Here is a 21,948-nt window from a genome sequence, read left to right as displayed (position 1 = left end):
GATGAGATCCTCAGACCCCTTGTGAGACCATATGCTGGTGCGGTTGGCCCTGGGTTCCTCCTAATGCAAGACAATGCTAGACCTCATGTGGCTGGAGTGTGTCAGCAGTTCCTGCAAGATGAAGGCATTGATGCTATGGACTGGCCCTCCCGTTCCCCAGACCTGAATCCAATTGAGCACATCTGGGACATCATGTCTCGCTCCATCCACCAACTTCACTTTGCACCACAGACTGTCCAGGAGTTGGTGGATGCTTTAGTCCAGGTCTGGGAGGAGATCCCTCAGGAGACCATCCGCCACCTCATCAGGAGCATGCACAGGCGTTGTAGGGAGGTCATACAGGCACGTGGAGGCCACACACACTACTAAGCCTCATTTTGACTTGTTTTAAGGACATTACATCAAAGTTGGATCTGCCTGTAGTGTGTTTTTCCACTTTAATTATGAGTGTGACTCCAAATCCAGACCTCCATGGGTTGAAAATTTTGATTTCCATTTTTTAATTTTTGTGTGATTTTGTTGTCAGCACATTCAACTATGTAAAGAACAAAGTATTTAATTAGAATATTTTATTCATTCAGATCTAGGATGTGTTATTTTAGTGTTCCCTTTATTTTTTTGAGCAGTGTATATATATATATATATATATATATAAATATATATACAAAACACGGAAGGGAACTGCACTCTCATACCGGACCGGGTACACATCCCATGACCCTGCAGCATGCTCAGCCCTGGGTGCCACTGGCACTCACAGGAAGCTGTGCTGTCCCCAGAGCCACAAGCCGTTAACCCCAGACAGGTCTGGGTGCAAGAACCACAGGGAAAATTACAAAACAAATTAATACAACACACAGAGAAAACCCAGCACTCACTTACAAGCTCTCAGCTAAGATTTAAAAGCAAAAATGGAAAGGTTAGTCACCGCATCTGGCCAAATGGGACAAGCTCAGGTACCACGTCAAGGTCCTTTCCAATACCTGAGACCCTAAAACAGCCACACAATGCAAGCTTTCAAATCCAAACAAACTGAAAACAAGGGAAGGATGCACAGGAATATGTAATCACCCTAGACATATACAAAACACGGAAGGGAACTGCACTCTCATACCGGACCGGGTACACATCCCATGACCCTGCAACATGCTCAGCCCTGGATGCCACTGGCACTCACAGGAAGCTGTGCTGTCCCCAGAGCCACAAGCAGTTAACCCCAGACAGGTCTGGGTGCAAGAACCACATGGAAAATTACAAAACAAATTAATACAACACACAGAGAAAACCCAGCACTCACTTACAAGCTCTCAGCTAAGATTTAAAAGCAAAAATGGAAAGGTTAGTCACCGCATCTGGCCAAATGGGACAAGCTCAGGTACCACGTCAAGGTCCTTTCCAATACCTGAGACCCTAAAACAGCCACACAATGCAAGCTTTCAAATCCAAACAAACTGAAAACAAGGGAAGGGAGCACAGGAATATGTAATCACCCTAGACATATACAAAACACGGAAGGGAACTGCACTCTCATACCGGACCAGGTACACATCCCATGACCCTGCAACATGCTCAGCCCTGGGTGCCACTGGCACTCACAGGAAGCTGTACTGTCCCCAGAGCCACAAGCAGTTAACCTCAGACAGGTCTGGGTGCAAGAACCACAGGGAAAATTACAAAACAAATTAATACAACACACAGAGAAAACCCAGCACTCACTTACAAGCTCTCAGCAAAGATTTAAAAGCAAAAATGGAAAGGTTAGTCACCGCATCTGGCCAAATAGGACAAGCTCAGGTACCACGTCAAGGTCCTTTCCAATACCTGAGACCCTAAAACAGCCACACAATGCAAGCTTTCAAATCCAAACAAACTGAAAACAAGGGAAGGGTGCACAGGAATATGTAATCACCCTAGACATATACAAAACACGGAAGGGATCTGCACTCTCAAACCAGACCGGGTACACATCCTATGACCCTGCAACATGCTCAGCCCTGGGTGCCACTGGCACTCACAGGAAGCTGTGCTGTCCCCAGAGCCACAAGCAGTTAACCCCAGACAGGTCTGGGTGCAAGAACCACAGGGAAAATTACAAAACAAATTAATACAACACACAGAGAACACCCAGCACTCACTTACAAGCTCTCAGCTAAGATTTAAAAGCAAAAATGGAAAGGTTAGTCACTGCATCTGGCCAAATGGGACAAGCTCAGGTACCACGTCAAGGTCCTTTCCAATACCTGAGACCCTAAAACAGCCACACAATGCAAGCTTTCAAATCCAAACAAACTGAAAACAAGGGAAGGGTGCACAGGAATATGTAATCACCCTAGATATATACAAAACACGGAAGGGAACTGCACTCTCATACCGGACCGGGTACACATCCCATGACCCTGCAACATACTCAGCCCTTGTTGCCACTGGCACTCACAGGAAGCTGTGCTGTCCCCAGAGCCACAAGCAGTTAACCTCAGACAGGTCTGGGTGCAAGAACCACAGGGAAAATTACAAAACAAATTAATACAACACACAGAGAAAACCCAGCACTCATTTACAAGCTCTCAGCTAAGATTTGAAAGCAAAAATGGAAAGGTTAGTCACCGCACCTGGCCAAATGGGACAAGCTCAGGTACCACGTCAAGGCCCTTTCCAATACCTAAGACCCTAAAACAGCCACACAATGCAAGCTTTCAAATCCAAACAAACTGAAAACAAGGGAAGGGTGCACAGGAATATGTAATCACCCTAGACATATACAAAACACGGAAGGGAACTGCACTCTCATACCGGACCGGGTACACATCCCATGACCCTGCAACATGCTCAGCCCTGGGTGCCACTGGCACTAACAGGAAGCTGTGCTGTCCCCAGAGCCACAAGCAGTTAACCCCAGACAGGTCTGGGTGCAAGAACCACAGGGAAAATTACAAAACAAATTAATACAACACACAGAGAAAACCCAGCACTCACTTACAAGCTCTCAGCTAAGATTTAAAAGCAAAAATGGAAAGGTTAGTCACCGCATCTGGCCAAATGGAACAAGCTCAGGTACCACGTCAAGGTCCTTTCCAATACCTGAGACCCTAAAACAGCCACACAATGCAAGCTTTCAAATCCAAACAAACTGAAAACAAGGGAAGGGTGCACAGGAATATGTAATCACCCTAGACATATACAAAACACGGAAGGGAACTGCACTCTCAAACCGGACCGGGTACACATCCCATGACCCTGCAGCATGCTCAGCCCTAGGTGCCACTGGCACTCACAGGAAGCTGTGCTGTCCCCAGAGCCACAAGCAGTTAACCCCAGACAGGTCTGGGTGCAAGAACCACAGGGAAAATTACAAAACAAATTAATACAACACACAGAGAAAACCCAGCACTCACTTACAAGCTCTCAGCTAAGATTTAAAAGCAAAAATGGAAAGGTTAGTCACCGCATTTGGCCAAATGGGACAAGCTCTTGTACCACGTCAAGGCCCTTTCCAATACCTGAGACCCTAAAACAGCCACACAATGCAAGCTTTCAAATCCAAACAAACTGAAAACAAGGGAAGGGTGCTCAGGAATATGTAATCACCCTAGACATATACAAAACACGGAAGGGAACTGCACTCTCATACCGGACCGGGTACACATCCCATGACCCTGCAACATGCTCAGCCCTGGGTGCCACTGGCACTCACAGGAAGCTGTGCTGTCCCCAGAGCCACAAGCAGTTAACCTCAGACAGGTCTGGGTGCAAGAACCACAGGGAAAATTACAAAACAAATTAATACAACACACAGAGAAAACCCAGCACTCATTTACAAGCTCTCAGCTAAGATTTAAAAGCAAAAATGGAAAGGTTAGTCACCGCATCTGGCCAAATGGGACAAGCTCAGGTACCACGTCAAGGCCCTTTCCAATACCTAAGACCCTAAAACAGCCACACAATGCAAGCTTTCAAATCCAAACAAACTGAAAACAAGGGAAGGGTGCACAGGAATATGTAATCACCCTAGACATATACAAAACACGGAAGGGAACTGCACTCTCATACCGGACCGGGTACACATCCCATGACCCTGCAACATGCTCAGCCCTGGGTGCCACTGGCACTCACAGGAAGCTGTGCTGTCCCCAGAGCCACAAGCAGTTAACCCCAGACAGGTCTGGGTGCAAGAACCACAGGGAAAATTACAAAACAAATTAATACAACACACAGAGAAAACCCAGCACTCACTTACAAGCTCTCAGCTAAGATTTAAAAGCAAAAATGGAAAGGTTAGTCACCGCATCTGGCCAAATGGAACAAGCTCAGGTACCACGTCAAGGTCCTTTCCAATACCTGAGACCCTAAAACAGCCACACAATGCAAGCTTTCAAATCCAAACAAACTGAAAACAAGGGAAGGGTGCACAGGAATATGTAATCACCCTAGACATATACAAAACACGGAAGGGAACTGCACTCTCAAACCGGACCGGGTACACATCCCATGAACCTGCAGCATGCTCAGCCCTAGGTGCCACTGGCACTCACAGGAAGCTGTGCTGTCCCCAGAGCCACAAGCAGTTAACCCCAGACAGGTCTGGGTGCAAGAACCACAGGGAAAATTACAAAACAAATTAATACAACACACAGAGAAAACCCAGCACTCACTTACAAGCTCTCAGCTAAGATTTAAAAGCAAAAATGGAAAGGTTAGTCACCGCATTTGGCCAAATGGGACAAGCTCTTGTACCACGTCAAGGCCCTTTCCAATACCTGAGACCCTAAAACAGCCACACAATGCAAGCTTTCAAATCCAAACAAACTGAAAACAAGGGAAGGGTGCACAGGAATATGTAATCACCCTAGACATATACAAAACACGGAAGGGAACTGCACTCTCATACCGGACCGGGTACACATCCCATGACCCTGCAACATGCTCAGCCCTGGGTGCCACTGGCACTCACAGGAAGCTGTGCTGTCCCCAGAGCCACAAGCAGTTAACCTCAGACAGGTCTGGGTGCAAGAACCACAGGGAAAATTACAAAACAAATTAATACAACACACAGAGAAAACCCAGCACTCACTTACAAGCTCTCAGCTAAGATTTAAAAGCAAAAATGGAAAGGTTAGTCACCGCATCTGGCCAAATGGGACAAGCTCAGGTACCACGTCAAGGCCCTTTCCAATACCTGAGACCCTAAAACAGCCACACAATGCAAGCTTTCAAATCCAAACAAACTGAAAACAAGGGAAGGGTGCACAGGAATATGTAATCACCCTAGACATATACAAAACACGGAAGGGAACTGCACTCTCATACCGGACCGGGTACACATCCCATGACCCTGCAACATGCTCAGCCCTGGGTGCCACTGGCACTCACAGGAAGCTGTGCTGTCCCCAGAGCCAAGAGTAGTTAACCCCAGACAGGTCTGGGTGCAAGAACCACAGGGAAAATTACAAAACAAATTAATACAACACACAGAGAAAACCCAGCACTCACTTACAAGCTCTCAGCTAAGATTTAAAAGCAAAAATGGAAAGGTTAGTCACCACATCTGGCCAAATGGGACAAGCTCAGGTACCACATCAAGGTCCTTTCCAATACCTGAGACCCTAAAACAGCCACACAATGCAAGCTTTCAAATCAAAACAAGCTGAAAACAAGAGAAGGGTGCACAGGAATATGTAATCACCCTAGACATATACAAAACACGGAAGGGAACTGCACTCTCATACCGGACCGGGTACACATCCCATGACCCTGCAACATGCTCAGCCCTGGGTGCCACTGGCACTTACAGGAAGCTGTGCTGTCCCCAGAGCCACAAGCAGTTAACTCCAGACAGGTCTGGGTGCAAGAACCACAGGGAAAATTACAAAACAAATTAATACAACACACAGAGAAAACCCAGCACTCACTTACAAGCTCTCAGCTAAGATTTAAAAGCAAAAATGGAAAGGTTAGTCACCGCATCTGGCCAAATGGGACAAGCTCAGGTACCACGTCAAGGTCCTTTCCAATACCTGAGACCCTAAAACAGCCACACAATGCAAGCTTTCAAAACCAAACAAACTGAAAACAAGGGAAGGGAGCACAGGAATATGTAATCACCCTAGACATATACAAAACACAGAAGGGAAATGCACTCTCAAACCGGACCGGGTACACATCCCATGACCCTGCAACATGCTCAGCCCTGGGTGCCACTGGCACTCACAGGAAGCTGTGCTGTCCCCAGAGCCACAAGCAGTTAACCTCAGACAGGTCTGGGTGCAAGAACCACAGGGAAAATTACAAAACAAATTAATACAACACACAGAGAAAACCCAGCACTCATTTACAAGCTCTCAGCTAAGATTTAAAAGCAAAAATGGAAAGGTTAGTCACCGCATCTGGCCAAATGGGACAAGCTCAGGTACCACGTCAAGGCCCTTTCCAATACCTAAGACCCTAAAACAGCCACACAATGCAAGCTTTCAAATCCAAACAAACTGAAAACAAGGGAAGGGTGCACAGGAATATGTAATCACCCTAGACATATACAAAACACGGAAGGGAACTGCACTCTCATACCGGACCGGGTACACATTCCATGACCCTGCAACATGCTCAGCCCTGGGTGCCACTGGCACTCACAGGAAGCTGTGCTGTCCCCAGAGCCAAGAGTAGTTAACCCCAGACAGGTCTGGGTGCAAGAACCACAGGGAAAATTACAAAACAAATTAATACAACACACAGAAAAAACCCAGCACTCACAAGCTCTCAGCTAAGATTTAAAAGCAAAAATGGAAAGGTTAGTCACCGCATCTGGCCAAATGGGACAAGCTCAGGTACCACGTCAAGGTCCTTTCCAATACCTGAGACCCTAAAACAGCCACACAATGCAAGCTTTCAAATCAAAACAAGCTGAAAACAAGAGAAGGGTGCACAGGAATATGTAATCACCCTAGACATATACAAAACACGGAAGGGAACTGCACTCTCATACCGGACCGGGTACACATCCCATGACCCTGCAACATGCTCAGCCCTGGGTGCCACTGGCACTCACAGGAAGCTGTGCTGTCCCCAGAGCCACAAGCAGTTAACTCCAGACAGGTCTGGGTGCAAGAACCACAGGGAAAATTACAAAACAAATTAATACAACACACAGAGAAAACCCAGAACTCACTTACAAGCTCTCAGCTAAGATTTAAAAGCAAAAATGGAAAGGTTAGTCACCGCATCTGGCCAAATGGGACAAGCTCAGGTACCACATCAAGGTCCTTTCCAATACCTGAGACCCTAAAACAGCCACACAATGCAAGCTTTCAAATCAAAACAAACTGAAAACAAGAGAAGGGTGCACAGGAATATGTAATCACCCTAGACATATACAAAACACGGAAGGGAACTGCACTCTCATACCGGACCGGGTACACATCCCATGACCCTGCAACATGCTCAGCCCTGGGTGCCACTGGCACTTACAGGAAGCTGTGCTGTCCCCAGAGCCACAAGCAGTTAACTCCAGACAGGTCTGGGTGCAAGAACCACAGGGAAAATTACAAAACAAATTAATACAACACACAGAGAAAACCCAGCACTCACTTACAAGCTCTCAGCTAAGATTTAAAAGCAAAAATGGAAAGGTTAGTCACCGCATCTGGCCAAATGGGACAAGCTCAGGTACCACGTCAAGGTCCTTTCCAATACCTGAGACCCTAAAACAGCCACACAATGCAAGCTTTCAAATCCAAACAAACTGAAAACAAGGGAAGGATGCACAGGAATATGTAATCACCCTAGACATATACAAAACACGGAAGGGAACTGCACTCTCAAACCGGACCGGGTACACATCCCATGACCCTGCAACATGCTCAGCCCTGGGTGCCACTGGCACTCACAGGAAGCTGTGCTGTCCCCAGAGCCACAAGCAGGGCCACCACTAGAAATTTTGGGGCCCCTGACTTAACCATTGATCAGGGCCCCCCCCCCCCCTCCTTTGACATGTGCAATTTTTGACCAAGTGACTAAAATGTATATGCACTTTACTCTGTGTCTATTTAAACTTGGAAATGTTGTAAAGGTAGTAACATACACTGAAACACACACACACACACACACACACATAAGGCTTCACATATAGACACTCTAGCAAACAGGCAAAGAAACTCAAACACAGACACCCAAGCAGACACTTAGCACTTTTTTACAAGTAATGAGGTAAACTACAGTTTTGTAAAAAAAAGGAGATATAGAAAACAACATATGGAGTTCTGATTATCTTTTTGTAAAGGAAGATGACAACTAAATGATGACAACAGCATGCAGTGGCTGAAAGGAAGGGCCCAGAACTGCCTAAACAATAATTTAAAGGTTAAATGGTAGATTGGTGACTTCCGGAAAGGTCTGATTAGTCTCAAAGTCTGTAGAAAGATGTGAATAATCAGTAGTAAGGTCAAAATGTCCTAAAAAGGAACAGACAATGGACACACACACACACACACAAACTCAAACTTGCACATACACCCAAGGAAACACCAACAGAGACAGCCTCAGAAAACACACAAATACATATACACACACACAGAGACACCCACAGAAAACACAGAAAGACATACATACACACCCTCACTGAGACATCCACAGAAAACACACAAAGACATACACACACCCTCACAGAGACACCCGCAGAAAATACATACCCTCAGAGAGACATCCACAGAAAACACAGACATACATACACGCCCACCCTCACAGAGACACCCATAGAAAAAGCTCAGACATATGCACACACCCTCACAGACATCCACAGAAAATGCACAAAGACATACACACCCACCCTCACAGAGATACCAACAGAAAAAAAAACAGATACACACTCATAGAGACACAAACCAAAGCACAAAGACATAGTCACAGACACCCACAGAAACACTCACAGGAGGAAACATTTATGCACCTTGCATCCCCTAAATCAACAGTGTGTGACATGTATGATAAAAAAAATGCAGAAATTAAGAGATCACTTTTTAAAGAATCCTATTTGTAAATGTGCAAACAAAAATAATTCTGTGAATTCAAAATTGTACATTAATGATCTGGGTATATGGCTAGATGAAGAAAAGTACTTTTAAAAGGTTGACATATGTTTGTTTGATATTTTCCCCAACCAAGAGCACCACTTCAAATATAGTGTACAAATGTTCCCATCTGTCAGCTGTACTTGTGGATTTTGAAAATGCTGTACTCTATATGGTAATGGTGGAACCATAAGCTATGGTATTCATACCATTAGATCTGGTTAAATGCAGGATTTAAGCTTGTTAGTATGCATTTCAAAATTAAGTCAGCTGTAGAGTAAACTGAACAGTTTTAAGTTAACCTATCTCATTTCCAACACTGAGCAATCTTAGTCTGAGAGTATAACATGTTATGCAGATGTAAAAATCTTAGAAACAATGCCTCCTTGTATCTGGAAAGTCCTTGCATAAAGGGGCAGTAAACTGAAATGTAATATATATCATTTGTGTATTGAGGAGGAAACATTTATGCATGGTTTTAAATATAGAATTTCTACAGCATTGTCAAATAATCATAAATACACTGCTGCTAAAAAAATGTGTTTTTATGGACCCCTGGCCCCATCATACAACTACTACCACACTGAAGTTACAATCCTAAATTGCCCAAAGAAATAAAAACATTTGCTAAGTAATTCGTACCTCCTCTGCAAATGAAAGTGATCAGCCGTCTGACTCGGGCACACACTCTACAAACAAAGTGCCAAGTCTGTCTCACACTGTGGATAGTGGTTTAGTGCACACTCAGAAATCCTCTCAAATGCTAATACTTTACTTCTTGTAATAAAATTTCCCATGCTCAATTAGCACTCTGCTGTAGTACCCACCCACTGGTGGCTGCCAAAATTAAAAAAAAAAAAAAAATTTTTTTTTTTTTTTTTTTTTTTAGTTCTTGCCTTATGGGGCCCCCCTAGCCCATTGGGCCCCTGACAGGAGTCACCCCTGTCACCCCCTGATGGCGGCCCTGGCCACAAGCAGTTAACCCCAGACAGGTCTGGGTGCAAGAACCACAGGGAAAATTACAAAACAAATTAATACAACACACAGAGAAAACCCAGCACTCACTTACAAGCTCTCAGCTAAGATTTAAAAGCAAAAATGGAAAGGTTAGTCACCACATCTGGCCAAATGGGACAAGCTCAGGTACCACATCAAGGTCCTTTCCAATACCTGAGACCCTAAAACAGCCACACAATGCAAGCTTTCAAATCAAAACAAGCTGAAAACAAGAGAAGGGTGCACAGGAATATGTAATCACCCTAGACATATACAAAACACGGAAGGGAACTGCACTCTCATACCGGACCGGGTACACATCCCATGACCCTGCAACATGCTCAGCCCTGGGTGCCACTGGCACTCACAGGAAGCTGTGCTGTCCCCAGAGCCACAAGCAGTTAACTCCAGACAGGTCTGGGTGCAAGAACCACAGGGAAAATTACAAAACAAATTAATACAACACACAGAGAAAACCCAGAACTCACTTACAAGCTCTCAGCTAAGATTTAAAAGCAAAAATGGAAAGGTTAGTCACCGCATCTGGCCAAATGGGACAAGCTCAGGTACCACATCAAGGTCCTTTCCAATACCTGAGACCCTAAAACAGCCACACAATGCAAGCTTTCAAATCAAAACAAACTGAAAACAAGAGAAGGGTGCACAGGAATATGTAATCACCCTAGACATATACAAAACACGGAAGGGAACTGCACTCTCATACCGGACCGGGTACACATCCCATGACCCTGCAACATGCTCAGCCCTGGGTGCCACTGGCACTTACAGGAAGCTGTGCTGTCCCCAGAGCCACAAGCAGTTAACTCCAGACAGGTCTGGGTGCAAGAACCACAGGGAAAATTACAAAACAAATTAATACAACACACAGAGAAAACCCAGCACTCACTTACAAGCTCTCAGCTAAGATTTAAAAGCAAAAATGGAAAGGTTAGTCACCGCATCTGGCCAAATGGGACAAGCTCAGGTACCACGTCAAGGTCCTTTCCAATACCTGAGACCCTAAAACAGCCACACAATGCAAGCTTTCAAAACCAAACAAACTGAAAACAAGGGAAGGGAGCACAGGAATATGTAATCACCCTAGACATATACAAAACACAGAAGGGAAATGCACTCTCAAACCGGACCGGGTACACATCCCATGACCCTGCAACATGCTCAGCCCTGGGTGCCACTGGCACTCACAGGAAGCTGTGCTGTCCCCAGAGCCACAAGCAGTTAACCTCAGACAGGTCTGGGTGCAAGAACCACAGGGAAAATTACAAAACAAATTAATACAACACACAGAGAAAACCCAGCACTCATTTACAAGCTCTCAGCTAAGATTTAAAAGCAAAAATGGAAAGGTTAGTCACCGCATCTGGCCAAATGGGACAAGCTCAGGTACCACGTCAAGGCCCTTTCCAATACCTAAGACCCTAAAACAGCCACACAATGCAAGCTTTCAAATCCAAACAAACTGAAAACAAGGGAAGGGTGCACAGGAATATGTAATCACCCTAGACATATACAAAACACGGAAGGGAACTGCACTCTCATACCGGACCGGGTACACATTCCATGACCCTGCAACATGCTCAGCCCTGGGTGCCACTGGCACTCACAGGAAGCTGTGCTGTCCCCAGAGCCAAGAGTAGTTAACCCCAGACAGGTCTGGGTGCAAGAACCACAGGGAAAATTACAAAACAAATTAATACAACACACAGAAAAAACCCAGCACTCACAAGCTCTCAGCTAAGATTTAAAAGCAAAAATGGAAAGGTTAGTCACCGCATCTGGCCAAATGGGACAAGCTCAGGTACCACATCAAGGTCCTTTCCAATACCTGAGACCCTAAAACAGCCACACAATGCAAGCTTTCAAATCAAAACAAGCTGAAAACAAGAGAAGGGTGCACAGGAATATGTAATCACCCTAGACATATACAAAACACGGAAGGGAACTGCACTCTCATACCGGACCGGGTACACATCCCATGACCCTGCAACATGCTCAGCCCTGGGTGCCACTGGCACTCACAGGAAGCTGTGCTGTCCCCAGAGCCACAAGCAGTTAACTCCAGACAGGTCTGGGTGCAAGAACCACAGGGAAAATTACAAAACAAATTAATACAACACACAGAGAAAACCCAGAACTCACTTACAAGCTCTCAGCTAAGATTTAAAAGCAAAAATGGAAAGGTTAGTCACCGCATCTGGCCAAATGGGACAAGCTCAGGTACCACATCAAGGTCCTTTCCAATACCTGAGACCCTAAAACAGCCACACAATGCAAGCTTTCAAATCAAAACAAACTGAAAACAAGAGAAGGGTGCACAGGAATATGTAATCACCCTAGACATATACAAAACACGGAAGGGAACTGCACTCTCATACCGGACCGGGTACACATCCCATGACCCTGCAACATGCTCAGCCCTGGGTGCCACTGGCACTTACAGGAAGCTGTGCTGTCCCCAGAGCCACAAGCAGTTAACTCCAGACAGGTCTGGGTGCAAGAACCACAGGGAAAATTACAAAACAAATTAATACAACACACAGAGAAAACCCAGCACTCACTTACAAGCTCTCAGCTAAGATTTAAAAGCAAAAATGGAAAGGTTAGTCACCGCATCTGGCCAAATGGGACAAGCTCAGGTACCACGTCAAGGTCCTTTCCAATACCTGAGACCCTAAAACAGCCACACAATGCAAGCTTTCAAATCCAAACAAACTGAAAACAAGGGAAGGATGCACAGGAATATGTAATCACCCTAGACATATACAAAACACGGAAGGGAACTGCACTCTCAAACCGGACCGGGTACACATCCCATGACCCTGCAACATGCTCAGCCCTGGGTGCCACTGGCACTCACAGGAAGCTGTGCTGTCCCCAGAGCCACAAGCAGTTAACCCCAGACAGGTCTGGGTGCAAGAACCACAGGGAAAATTACAAAACAAATTAATACAACACACAGAGAAAACCCAGCACTCACTTACAAGCTCTCAGCTAAGATTTAAAAGCAAAAATGGAAAGGTTAGTCACCGCATCTGGCCAAATGGGACAAGCTCAGGTACCACGTCAAGGTCCTTTCCAATACCTGAGACCCTAAAACAGCCACACAATGCAAGCTTTCAAAACCAAACAAACTGAAAACAAGGGAAGGGAGCACAGGAATATGTAATCACCCTAGACATATACAAAACACAGAAGGGAAATGCACTCTCAAACCGGACCGGGTACACATCATATGACCCTGCAACATGCTCAGCCCTGGGTGCCACTGGCACTCACAGGAAGCTGTGCTGTCCCCAGAGCCACAAGCAGTTAACCTCAGACAGGTCTGGGTGCAAGAACCACAGGGAAAATTACAAAACAAATTAATACAACACACAGAGAAAACCCAGCACTCATTTACAAGCTCTCAGCTAAGATTTAAAAGCAAAAATGGAAAGGTTAGTCACCGCATCTGGCCAAATGGGACAAGCTCAGGTACCACGTCAAGGCCCTTTCCAATACCTAAGACCCTAAAACAGCCACACAATGCAAGCTTTCAAATCCAAACAAACTGAAAACAAGGGAAGGGTGCACAGGAATATGTAATCACCCTAGACATATACAAAACACGGAAGGGAACTGCACTCTCATACCGGACCGGGTACACATCCCATGACCCTGCAACATGCTCAGCCCTGGGTGCCACTGGCACTCACAGGAAGCTGTGCTGTCCCCAGAGCCACAAGCAGTTAACCCCAGACAGGTCTGGGTGCAAGAACCACAGGGAAAATTACAAAACAAATTAATACAACACACAGAGAAAACCCAGCACTCACTTACAAGCTCTCAGCTAAGATTTAAAAGCAAAAATGGAAAGGTTAGTCACCGCATCTGGCCAAATGGAACAAGCTCAGGTACCACGTCAAGGTCCTTTCCAATACCTGAGACCCTAAAACAGCCACACAATGCAAGCTTTCAAATCCAAACAAACTGAAAACAAGGGAAGGGTGCACAGGAATATGTAATCACCCTAGACATATACAAAACACGGAAGGGAACTGCACTCTCAAACCGGACCGGGTACACATCCCATGAACCTGCAGCATGCTCAGCCCTAGGTGCCACTGGCACTCACAGGAAGCTGTGCTGTCCCCAGAGCCACAAGCAGTTAACCCCAGACAGGTCTGGGTGCAAGAACCACAGGGAAAATTACAAAACAAATTAATACAACACACAGAGAAAACCCAGCACTCACTTACAAGCTCTCAGCTAAGATTTAAAAGCAAAAATGGAAAGGTTAGTCACCGCATTTGGCCAAATGGGACAAGCTCTTGTACCACGTCAAGGCCCTTTCCAATACCTGAGACCCTAAAACAGCCACACAATGCAAGCTTTCAAATCCAAACAAACTGAAAACAAGGGAAGGGTGCACAGGAATATGTAATCACCCTAGACATATACAAAACACGGAAGGGAACTGCACTCTCATACCGGACCGGGTACACATCCCATGACCCTGCAACATGCTCAGCCCTGGGTGCCACTGGCACTCACAGGAAGCTGTGCTGTCCCCAGAGCCACAAGCAGTTAACCCCAGACAGGTCTGGGTGCAAGAACCACAGGGAAAATTACAAAACAAATTAATACAACACACAGAGAAAACCCAGCACTCACTTACAAGCTCTCAGCTAAGATTTAAAAGCAAAAATGGAAAGGTTAGTCACCGCATCTGGCCAAATGGGACAAGCTCAGGTACCACGTCAAGGTCCTTTCCAATACCTGAGACCCTAAAACAGCCATATAATGCAAGCTTTCAAATCCAAACAAACTGAAAACAAGGGAAGGGAGCACAGGAATATGTAATCACCCTAGACATATACAAAACACGGAAGGGAAATGCACTCTCATACCAGACCGGGTACACATCCCATGACCCTGCAACATGCTCAGCCCTGGGTGCCACTGGCACTCACAGGAAGCTGTGCTGTCCCCAGAGCCACAAGCAGTTAACCCCAGACAGGTCTGGGTGCAAGAACCACAGGGAAAATTACAAAACAAATTAATACAACACACAGAGAAAACCCAGCACTCACTTACAAGCTCTCAGCTAAGATTTAAAAGCAAAAATGGAAAGGTTAGTCACCGCATCTGGCCAAATGGGACAAGCTCAGGTACCACGTCAAGGTCCTTTCCAATACCTGAGACCCTAAAACAGCCACACAATGCAAGCTTTCAAATCCAAACAAACTGAAAACAAGGGAAGGGTGCACAGGAATATGTAATCACCCTAGACATATATAAAACACGGAAGGGAACTGCACTCTCATACCGGACCGGGTACACATCCCATGACCCTACAACATGCTCAGCCCTGGGTGCCACTGGCACTCACAGGAAGCTGTGCTGTCCCCAGAGCCACAAGCAGTTAACCTCAGACAGGTCTGGGTGCAAGAACCACAGGGAAAATTACAAAACAAATTAATACAACACACAGAGAAAACCCAGCACTCACTTACAAGCTCTCAGCTAAGATTTAAAAGCAAAAATGGAAAGGTTAGTCACCGCATCTGGCCAAATGGGACAAGCTCAGGTACCACGTCAAGGCCCTTTCCAATACCTGAGACCCTAAAACAGCCACACAATGCAAGCTTTCAAATCCAAACAAACTGAAAACAAGGGAAGGGTGCACAGGAATATGTAATCACCCTAGACATATACAAAACACGGAAGGGAACTGCACTCTCATACCGGACCGGGTACACATCCCATGACCCTGCAACATGCTCAGCCCTGGGTGCCACTGGCACTCACAGGAAGCTGTGCTGTCCCCAGAGCCAAGAGTAGTTAACCCCAGACAGGTCTGGGTGCAAGAACCACAGGGAAAATTACAAAACAAATTAATACAACACACAGAGAAAACCCAGCACTCACTTACAAGCTCTCAGCTAAGATTTAAAAGCAAAAATGGAAAGGTTAGTCAACGCATCTGGCCAAATGGGACAAGCTCAGGTACCACATCAAGGTCCTTTCCAATACCTGAGACCCTAAAACAGCCACACAATGCAAGCTTTCAAATCAAAACAAGCTGAAAACAAGAGAAGGGAGCACAGGAATATGTAATCACCCTAGACATATACAAAACACGGAAGGGAACTGCACTCTCATACCGGACCGGGTACACATCCCATGACCCTGCAACATGCTCAGCCCTGGGTGCCACTGGCACTCACAGGAAGCTGTGCTGTCCCCAGAGCCACAAGCAGTTAACCCCAGACAGGTCTGGGTGCAAGAACCACAGGGAAAATTACAAAACAAATTAATACAACACACAGAGAAAACCCAGCACTCACTTACAAGCTCTCAGCTAAGATTTAAAAGCAAAAATGGAAAGGTTAGTCACCGCATCTGGCCAAATGGGACAAGCTCAGGTACCACGTCAAGGTCCTTTCCAATACCTGAGACCCTAAAACAGCCATATAATGCAAGCTTTCAAATCCAAACAAACTGAAAACAAGGGAAGGGAGCACAGGAATATGTAATCACCCTAGACATATACAAAACACGGAAGGGAAATGCACTCTCATACCAGACCGGGTACACATCCCATGACCCTGCAACATGCTCAGCCCTGGGTGCCACTGGCACTCACAGGAAGCTGTGCTGTCCCCAGAGCCACAAGCAGTTAACCCCAGACAGGTCTGGGTGCAAGAACCACAGGGAAAATTACAAAACAAATTAATACAACACACAGAGAAAACCCAGCACTCACTTACAAGCTCTCAGCTAAGATTTAAAAGCAAAAATGGAAAGGTTAGTCACCGCATCTGGCCAAATGGGACAAGCTCAGGTACCACGTCAAGGTCCTTTCCAATACCTGAGACCCTAAAACAGCCACACAATGCAAGCTTTCAAATCCAAACAAACTGAAAACAAGGGAAGGGTGCACAGGAATATGTAATCACCCTAGACATATATAAAACACGGAAGGGAACTGCACTCTCATACCGGACCGGGTACACATCCCATGACCCTACAACATGCTCAGCCCTGGGTGCCACTGGCACTCACAGGAAGCTGTGCTGTCCCCAGAGCCACAAGCAGTTAACCTCAGACAGGTCTGGGTGCAAGAACCACAGGGAAAATTACAAAACAAATTAATACAACACACAGAGAAAACCCAGCACTCACTTACAAGCTCTCAGCTAAGATTTAAAAGCAAAAATGGAAAGGTTAGTCACCGCATCTGGCCAAATGGGACAAGCTCAGGTACCACGTCAAGGCCCTTTCCAATACCTGAGACCCTAAAACAGCCACACAATGCAAGCTTTCAAATCCAAACAAACTGAAAACAAGGGAAGGGTGCACAGGAATATGTAATCACCCTAGACATATACAAAACACGGAAGGGAACTGCACTCTCATACCGGACCGGGTACACATCCCATGACCCTGCAACATGCTCAGCCCTGGGTGCCACTGGCACTCACAGGAAGCTGTGCTGTCCCCAGAGCCAAGAGTAGTTAACCCCAGACAGGTCTGGGTGCAAGAACCACAGGGAAAATTACAAAACAAATTAATACAACACACAGAGAAAACCCAGCACTCACTTACAAGCTCTCAGCTAAGATTTAAAAGCAAAAATGGAAAGGTTAGTCACCGCATCTGGCCAAATGGGACAAGCTCAGGTACCACATCAAGGTCCTTTCCAATACCTGAGACCCTAAAACAGCCACACAATGCAAGCTTTCAAATCAAAACAAGCTGAAAACAAGAGAAGGGTGCACAGGAATATGTAATCACCCTAGACATATACAAAACACGGAAGGGAACTGCACTCTCATACCGGACCGGGTACACATCCCATGACCCTGCAACATGCTCAGCCCTGGGTGCCACTGGCACTCACAGGAAGCTGTGCTGTCCCCAGAGCCACAAGCAGTTAACTCCAGACAGGTCTGGGTGCAAGAACCACAGGGAAAATTACAAAACAAATTAATACAACACACAGAGAAAACCCAGAACTCACTTACAAGCTCTCAGCTAAGATTTAAAAGCAAAAATGGAAAGGTTAGTCACTGCATCTGGCCAAATGGGACAAGCTCAGGTACCACATCAAGGTCCTTTCCAATACCTGAGACCCTAAAACAGCCACACAATGCAAGCTTTCAAATCAAAACAAACTGAAAACAAGAGAAGGGTGCACAGGAATATGTAATCACCCTAGACATATACAAAACACGGAAGGGAACTGCACTCTCATACCGGACCGGGTACACATCCCATGACCCTGCAACATGCTCAGCCCTGGGTGCCACTGGCACTCACAGGAAGCTGTGCTGTCCCCAGAGCCACAAGCAGTTAACCCCAGACAGGTCTGGGTGCAAGAACCACAGGGAAAATTACAAAACAAATTAATACAACACACAGAGAAAACCCAGCACTCACTTACAAGCTCTCAGCTAAGATTTAAAAGCAAAAATGGAAAGGTTAGTCACCGCATCTGGCCAAATGGAACAAGCTCAGGTACCACGTCAAGGTCCTTTCCAATACCTGAGACCCTAAAACAGCCACACAATGCAAGCTTTCAAATCCAAACAAACTGAAAACAAGGGAAGGGTGCACAGGAATATGTAATCACCCTAGACATATACAAAACACGGAAGGGAACTGCACTCTCAAACCGGACCGGGTACACATCCCATGAACCTGCAGCATGCTCAGCCCTAGGTGCCACTGGCACTCACAGGAAGCTGTGCTGTCCCCAGAGCCACAAGCAGTTAACCCCAGACAGGTCTGGGTGCAAGAACCACAGGGAAAATTACAAAACAAATTAATACAACACACAGAGAAAACCCAGCACTCACTTACAAGCTCTCAGCTAAGATTTAAAAGCAAAAATGGAAAGGTTAGTCACCGCATTTGGCCAAATGGGACAAGCTCTTGTACCACGTCAAGGCCCTTTCCAATACCTGAGACCCTAAAACAGCCACACAATGCAAGCTTTCAAATCCAAACAAACTGAAAACAAGGGAAGGGTGCACAGGAATATGTAATCACCCTAGACATATACAAAACACGGAAGGGAACTGCACTCTCATACCGGACCGGGTACACATTCCATGACCCTGCAACATGCTCAGCCCTGGGTGCCACTGGCACTCACAGGAAGCTGTGCTGTCCCCAGAGCCACAAGCAGTTAACCCCAGACAGGTCTGGGTGCAAGAACCACAGGGAAAATTACAAAACAAATTAATACAACACACAGAAAAAACCCAGCACTCACTTACAAGCTCTCAGCTAAGATTTAAAAGCAAAAATGGAAAGGTTAGTCACCGCATCTGGCCAAATGGGACAAGCTCAGGTACCACGTCAAGGCCCTTTCCAATACCTGAGACCCTAAAACAGCCACACAATGCAAGCTTTCAAATCCAAACAAACTGAAAACAAGGGAAGGGTGCACAGGAATATGTAATCACCCTAGACATATACAAAACACGGAAGGGAACTGCACTCTCATACCGGACCGGGTACACATCCCATGACCCTGCAACATGCTCAGCCCTGGGTGCCACTGGCACTCACAGGAAGCTGTGCTGTCCCCAGAGCCAAGAGTAGTTAACCCCAGACAGGTCTGGGTGCAAGAACCACAGGGAAAATTACAAAACAAATTAATACAACACACAGAAAAAACCCAGCACTCACTTACAAGCTCTCAGCTAAGATTTAAAAGCAAAAATGGAAAGGTTAGTCACCGCATCTGGCCAAATGGGACAAGCTCAGGTACCACATCAAGGTCCTTTCCAATACCTGAGACCCTAAAACAGCCACACAATGCAAGCTTTCAAATCAAAACAAGCTGAAAACAAGAGAAGGGTGCACAGGAATATGTAATCACCCTAGACATATACAAAACACGGAAGGGAACTGCACTCTCATACCGGACCGGGTACACATCCCATGACCCTGCAACATGCTCAGCCCTGGGTGCCACTGGCACTCACAGGAAGCTGTGCTGTCCCCAGAGCCACAAGCAGTTAACTCTAGACAGGTCTGGGTGCAAGAACCACAGGGAAAATTACAAAACAAATTAATACAACACACAGAGAAAACCCAGAACTCACTTACAAGCTCTCAGCTAAGATTTAAAAGCAAAAATGGAAAGGTTAGTCACCGCATCTGGCCAAATGGGACAAGCTCAGGTACCACATCAAGGTCCTTTCCAATACCTGAGACCCTAAAACAGCCACACAATGCAAGCTTTCAAATCAAAACAAACTGAAAACAAGAGAAGGGTGCACAGGAATATGTAATCACCCTAGACATATACAAAACACGGAAGGGAACTGTACTCTCATACCGGACTGGGTACACATCCCATGACCCTGCAACATGCTCAGCCCTGGGTGCCACTGGCACTTACAGGAAGCTGTGCTGTCCCCAGAGCCACAAGCAGTTAACTCCAGACAGGTCTGGGTGCAAGAACCACAGGGAAAATTACAAAACAAATTAATACAACACACAGAGAAAACCCAGCACTCACTTACAAGCTCTCAGCTAAGATTTAAAAGCAAAAATGGAAAGGTTAGTCACCGCATCTGGCCAAATGGGACAAGCTCAGGTACCACGTCAAGGTCCTTTCCAATACCTGAGACCCTAAAACAGCCACACAATGCAAGCTTTCAAATCCAAACAAACTGAAAACAAGGGAAGGATGCACAGGAATATGTAATCACCCTAGACATATACAAAACACGGAAGGGAACTGCACTCTCAAACCGGACCGGGTACACATCCCATGACCCTGCAACATGCTCAGCCCTGGGTGCCACTGGCACTCACAGGAAGCTGTGCTGTCCCCAGAGCCACAAGCAGTTAACCCCAGACAGGTCTGGGTGCAAGAACCACAGGGAAAATTACAAAACAAATTAATACAACACACAGAGAAAACCCAGCACTCACTTACAAGCTCTCAGCTAAGATTTAAAAGCAAAAATGGAAAGGTTAGTCACCGCATCTGGCCAAATGGGACAAGCTCAGGTACCATGTCAAGGTCCTTTCCAATACCTGAGACCCTAAAACAGCCACACAATGCAAGCTTTCAAAACCAAACAAACTGAAAACAAGGGAAGGGAGCACAGGAATATGTAATCACCCTAGACATATACAAAACACAGAAGGGAAATGCACTCTCAAACCGGACCGGGTACACATCCCATGACCCTGCAACATGCTCAGCCCTGGGTGCCACTGGCACTCACAGGAAGCTGTGCTGTCCCCAGAGCCACAAGCAGTTAACCCCAGACAGGTCTGGGTGCAAGAACCACAGGGACAATTACAAAACAAATTAATACAACACACAGAGAAAACCCAGCACTCATTTACAAGCTCTCAGCTAAGATTTAAAAGCAAAAATGGAAAGGTTAGTCACCGCATCTGGCCAAATGGGACAAGCTCAGGTACCACGTCAAGGCCCTTTCCAATACCTAAGACCCTAAAACAGCCACACAATGCAAGCTTTCAAATCCAAACAAACTGAAAACAAGGGAAGGGTGCACAGGAATATGTAATCACCCTAGACATATACAAAACACGGAAGGGAACTGCACTCTCATACCGGACCGGGTACACATCCCATGACCCTGCAACATGCTCAGCCCTGGGTGCCACTGGCACTCACAGGAAGCTGTGCTGTCCCCAGAGCCACAAGCAGTTAACCCCAGACAGGTCTGGGTGCAAGAACCACAGGGAAAATTACAAAACAAATTAATACAACACACAGAGAAAACCCAGCACTCACTTACAAGCTCTCAGCTAAGATTTAAAAGCAAAAATGGAAAGGTTAGTCACCGCATCTGGCCAAATGGAACAAGCTCAGGTACCACGTCAAGGTCCTTTC

The sequence above is a fragment of the Bombina bombina genome, chromosome 2 (assembly GCF_027579735.1).
Source record: "Bombina bombina isolate aBomBom1 chromosome 2, aBomBom1.pri, whole genome shotgun sequence".
Taxonomy (NCBI): Eukaryota; Metazoa; Chordata; class Amphibia; order Anura; family Bombinatoridae; genus Bombina; species Bombina bombina.
Note: the sequence above shows the minus strand (reverse complement) of the source record.